At 41.0% G+C, this 6195-nt stretch overlaps 1 pseudogene; it reads left to right on the forward strand.

Annotated features, from left to right (window-relative positions):
- Positions 1–3052: 3052 nt before the first annotated feature.
- Positions 3053–5216, forward strand: LOC104438827 (annotated as a pseudogene).
- The last annotated feature ends 979 nt before the right edge of the window (positions 5217–6195 follow it).

Genomic DNA, 6195 nt, shown 5'->3' on the forward strand with positions numbered 1-6195 from the left:
AAACACAACTAGAGAATCCGAAATCTAATAACAAATTAAGGGAAACGCGTGAATCAAATATTGTAACTCATTTGTAATCTCGAAGATCACGTAATCTTCTTTGATTTGTGGGACCGCCCACTCTTATGACGCTCTAGTATTTCCATAAAGGCATTTACATGTTGTTCTACATCAATTCTAACTGATTGCCATGTGTCAAGCTATAGGAATAGTGCACCAGATTTGAAGATAAAGCGAAATTAGTATTAGAACTCAAGCAAGAATAACTACCGCAAGAAATGCACATGAAAATAGGGAATAGTTATTTGCTTGATGAGCAAGCTGAACAAGCATTGTCGACAGGTCAAGAAGTAGTTGTTAAAGGATAAGGTCATCAAGAAGAAATGGAAAACATGGAGAATGCGAATAGTAATGCCCAAGAAATAGCAACCAACTGAGGAACATCAGTCCACTCTATAAATACCGCAGCCCTACCATTGAAAACCTCCCTGAATAACATATCAATTATATTTACTTTATCTTTACTTTATTGCATTTTAGCTATAATTTCCAGGATTCCCATCTTTGATTAAATTCTAGGGTTAATACACTGAAAAACCCAAAACTAGTACACATGTGACAAATTTACCCAAAACTATTTTTTTGATCACAAAAAACCCTAAACTGGTATACCTTTGACAAATTTACCATAAATCGGTACACTTGTGACAAATTTATCCTCAGTTAGTTTTTGTTAAATTTAATTGTTAAAATATTAAGTTAAATGATACGTGACGGTTGATTAATATACCAATTTAGGATTTTACGCTCTATTTGTCATAGTTTACAATTTTTGTGATTTTTGTGTGATATTAATCCAATTAGTGAATGGTATATTTGTCACAAATTTATCAGTTGTGGGTTTTTTGCGGTCGAATAAATTAGTTTAGGGTAAATTTGTCATAAATGTATCGGTTTAGGGTTTTTTATGGTCAATCGGGGTAAATTTGTCACAAGTGTACCAGTTTAGAGTTTTTTATAGTAAAAAAAAAAATAGTTTTGGGTAAATTTGTCATAGATGTACTAGTTTGGAGTTTTTCAGGGTATTAACCCTAAATTATAACGTGTATCTTTATATGGTCCAACGTCATTGATTGAATTTCGGTGTTGTTCCACAAGCCAAGTGTTGTTGATTAAATTCCGGCATTATGTTTTCTACCTAGAGGTATTGCTATTGATTAGATTCCACCCTTACACCTAAAACAAACTGTCTCATGGATTAAATTCGAGTTTGGGACACCTGGAGTGTCATAACTTGGCACGGAAGGACACTTAAGTGCCATAATTTCGAAATGGTACACTTAAGTGCCAGTTTCAAAGTTAAATGGAACACTTAGATGCCACTCCGATGAAAATCCGAATGGCTGACATGCTAATTTTTCGGCGAGTTTGGTCCAAAACGACATCATTTTGCACGTTGACATGACAAGAAAATGCAAAAACGACGCCGTTTCGTGTCGATATGTAAATAATAATATAAAAATTAATTAAATTAGATTTAAACTTAATTTTATTTAAAATATTCTAAAAAAAAAAAAAAAAAAAATAGGAGGCCAAAGGGGGTGGCTGAGGGCCGAGCCCTCACCGCCGTCGTCGGGAAGGGCCGGCGACGGAGGGGGAGGGTCGGCCGGGGTCGCCGGGCCCCGGCCAATCAGCAGCAAGGGCCGCGAGCCCTCACCGGATTGTGGCGAAGGCGCAACCCTCACCCCAGATCTGGGCGAGGGCTCGCGGGCCCACGCTGCCGCCCCCGGCCGTGGCCCGGCGACTCCGGCCGACCCTCCCCGTCCGTCGCCAACCCTTCCCGACGGCGGCGGGGAGGCGGCGAGGGCTCATGGCCCTCGCCATCGGTCAGCCGAGGGCCGGCGACCCCAACCGACCCTCCCCCCTCCGTCGCCGGCCCTTCCCGGGGATGTCGGGGAGGTGGCGGCGGCGAGGGCTCGGCCGCCCCCTTCGACCTCCCCTTTTTAAAATTTTTTTTTTTGCTTTTTAATTTTTAGAATATTTTAAATAAATTTAAGTTTACATTTAATTTAATTAATTTTTATATTATTATTTACACATCAAACACGAAACGGCATCGTTTTTGTATTTTTTTCGCCATGTTAGTGTGCAAAACGACGCTGTTTTGGACCAAACTCGCCGGAAAATTGCCACGTCAGCCATTTGATTAGATTTTCGCCGAAGTGGCACCTAAGTGTTCTATTTAACTTTAAAACTAGCACTTAAGTGTATCTTTTCGAAGTTATGGCACTTAAATGTCCTCCCATGCCAAGTTATAGCACTTGGGCTGTTCTTCTACCGTTTTAATCCGACATAGTTTGAGCTCAAAAGCATAGACTATCTAGTTCCTAGTGTCTAGATTACATCATTGATTAGATTCTAGTGTGATTTACACTCAACAATAGTTAGTCTTTGAGTCACCTTATTATTGATTATTAGGGTTGTATATACAAATTGAAAGTAAAATTCTTCTCGCATTTGACATTCTTTGTCCAAGCTCAACACAAAACTTGAGTGTCCTATAATAAAACCAAAACACAGCTTTCACGATGATCAAAACTGGTGAAATAGAGTTGTATCGAGCTCGTTCTTGCTCTTGAAGAAGTTGGAGAACCCGAAACTCTTGTCGAGGGTAGTCACCGGCCCCTCTACCTCTGCCTCACTCTCTTTCAGGCTTGCGAGGGGCGGACTTATTGTGTTTTGTCGTCGATGGCAGGGGAAAGACCGCTTGACAAACGCCAAAGCAGCAACGAGCGTAGAGTAGTCAAATCCGAGAGTGATTCATGATTTGAAAGCATTCGCTGGAGAGGAAAGAGGTTTGCTTTTCTTCTTCTTCTTCAGATAAGGAAAGCACGAAGGTGAGAGAATATAAGAGAAAGAAATAAGTGTGTGCAGAGCAATAGAGAGAGAGAGAGAGAGAGAGAGCAATGGTAGTGCGTGCAGACTAGTGAGAGAGAAAGGAAATTATTTTTTGTGCATAAATTCGTTAGCTGGTGGCCGGCCCCGCAGCTCCATGTCGCTTCACGTGTCGCTTCTCGAGTGGCTTGGAATCACGCTGACCTGGAGTCCCCAGACCACAATATTTTCTCGGTTCTCTATAGTCAATTTTTTTATGATCGTCCTGTTTCTCTTTGGAATGGTGGCTACGATTACGCTACGTACTCTCTACCGCGATGTCTCAGAGTACAGCCAATTGGAGAACCAAGAAGAAGCCCTAGAAGAGGCGGGCTGGAAGTTGGTACACGGGGATGTGTTCCATCCTCCTGCAAACTCGGACTTACCGTGTGTCTACATCGGGACAAGGGTCCAATTTTTGGGGATGATTGTTGTCATCATGATCTTTGCTCTCCTTGGTTTCCTCTTTCCTACTAACCGAGGGGGTCTGATGACGGGAATGGTCTTTGCTTTGGGTCTTTATGGGCCTTTTCGCAGGATACTCTTCAGCTCGTTTATAAAAGATGTTCAAGGGAGCAGAACGGAAGAAAATTACTCTCAAGACGGTTTTCATGTTCCCCACTTCCATTTTCGTTGTGTTCTTTATCTTGAATGTGTTGCGAAGGCTAACAGTATCACTTAGAGGAGGATGAATAAGTGATCATATACGATCTAAATAAACTAAAGCAGAATTTAAGACAACCAAGTTTGATATCGCAAAAGAGCCAAATCTAATGAGAAATTATGTAATAACCAGATTCTCTTGTGTGCAAAATGCTATCAAATAAAACAATAGAGTTAAAGGGATAGAGAAATTTGCACACATTAATTATAGTGATTTGGTTCAAATCAAGTTCACATCTACTCTTCCATGGTGATTAACCTACTGACTAGATTTAACTAGAGAATCAATCAGGGGTTTTGGCAAGTTGTGCCACTTATATGCAAGCTCTTCTATCCAAAACTGGTGCCACTTATATCAAACCAATAGGACTCATTATCTTACACCAAAGCACATACTACAACACTGTTACACCTCTCAAAAGATTACGATTATAAGCTCACAAAGACAAGTGTGTACGGTGGAAGCTCTCTTTGAACTTTGGAATTTTAGATTCACGACATTGTTGTCTCTTTAGCACTACAATCTCCTTGTATACTTCTCTAGTTCCAAACTAACTGTTGGACAAACCATTAGACGCGAATGATTGAAAAAGATTTAGTAGCTATTGAGTGACCAGATTAGAATTTCCCATTGATTCAGTTGCCCATACAACCAAAGTTGGATTTCCATAAATAGAGTTTTTCGTTTGGGGAGAATATCTCGTCTTTGGATGATTGTCAATCGAACTACAAATCCTTGCATAGAAAGGATTTCATTTTGATCCGATCTTTTAGCATTGAAAGACAATCAACACCTTCTAGGAAAAAAACTCGAGCTAGATCACTAGCTGTATATATAGACACACACATATATATTTGATATTTTCTGATTCTGAATAGATTTTTTTGATTAGATGACACTGTCCAAATATCGAATGAACAAGAATATCACGTGGAGATACTTTCGTCAAAATCGTTAAACGCTTAAGGAAGGCTTTGTCCATCTTCAAAACAAATTTGAGAGTTTTCTCTACAGAATGTCCTAATTTGGGGTCAAAAATCCTCTGGGCGTGCCTTTTGGGACCATGTTCACCCTAGTGGTGCTATGGTTCGGCATTTCAGTTCCTCTCGTGTTTGTCGGCAGCTACGTTGGCTTCAAAAAGCCCGCTATCGAGGATCCGGCAAAAACTAACAAGATTCCGAGACAGATTCCGGACCAGCCATGGTATATGCATCCCGCCTTCTCGATCCTAATTGGAGGCATACTTCTATTCGTGGCTGTCTTCATCGAACTCTTCTTCATACTCACTTCGATATATTTGGGTTCCTCTTCATCGTCTTTCTCATCCTCATCGTAACGTGGGCTGAGATCATGGTCGTCCCATGCTACTTCCAGCTGTGCAGTGAAGATTACCAAAGGTGGTGGAGATCCTATCTCACTTCGTGTTCCTCAGCTCTATACCTCTTCAGCTTTCTACTTCTTCACCGAGCTCGATATCACGAAACCTGTTTCTGGGGCCCTCTATTTTGGTTACATGCTCATTGGGTCATATGCTTTCTTCGTGCTGACGGGAATGATCGGTTTCTATTCATGCTTTTGGTTCACGAGGCTAACCTACTCGTTATTCAAGATAGGCTAAACTTTAGCTCCACATAATTAAAAGGTAAAGAGCTTCAATTGATTTCTGTACAAGTACTTTTGGAGGAGGCATGCGGAGTAATCGGCATAAAGAATCCCCCGTGGTGTGATTGGCTTATGAACCCAAAATCGCATGCCATTTGAGACACCTCCTTGATGTCGTCCCGGTTTCTTTTCTTTCTTTTTCTGTTTTTTCAGTTTTAGTAGCGGTCATTTTTTCTTATGATATGTAAGAAAGGAAAACATTTGAGGGCGTTGGTAAGCAGTTTATGCGGTCAGGTGCTTATTTCTGGAAATATGAGAAACCTTATCAGACAATCTGCTTCTTTCAACTGATTTTCTTCCTCGTATCAACTGGGCTCCCACCTGCTTTCCTCTCCTGAACGCTCTTAAGTGCAACCTGTTTAGGTTCATCTTGTATTGCTGGGACGAATCTTTTGTTATTCATTGAGTGACCATCACGTCAATGGCTCTTGACACTCTGCTGCTTACTCAAACAATGAAGTCTGTCAGATTCAAGGACACTCATGGTTTTAAATGTTTAATGTGATGGGTCTAAGCTGGCCCGTCCGTCCATGTTGGGCCTAAGAGCCTGGCCCACAAGATTAGGGCCCATGGATAGAGGGATATGTTGAAGAGTTGTAACTTTTGAAGGGACGTCTTTTGCTGAAAGGACACATCTTTTGGAGAAGACGTATTTAAGGGGAGAAAAGAAAAAGAGAACGTACCTTTTGGAAAAAAAAAAAACATACGCTTTTCTTTTCTCCCTCTCCCAAAAACCAACATAAGTCGTCCCCCTTGAACCAACAGTAGGCTCCTTGATAGACCGGAATCAGATTCTTCCTCGAACTTCAACGTTGGTGTTTAATCTGTGGACAATAAGGTACGCTCGATTATGTAGTGTAACTTTCGATCGGTGATACATGTTATTCCTGAGCTCGTCTTCCCCACAAGTTTTAGAGGTTCGATTTAGTGTTGAA

The sequence above is a fragment of the Eucalyptus grandis genome, chromosome 1 (genome assembly GCF_016545825.1).
Source record: "Eucalyptus grandis isolate ANBG69807.140 chromosome 1, ASM1654582v1, whole genome shotgun sequence".
NCBI classification, from domain to species: domain Eukaryota; kingdom Viridiplantae; phylum Streptophyta; class Magnoliopsida; order Myrtales; family Myrtaceae; genus Eucalyptus; species Eucalyptus grandis.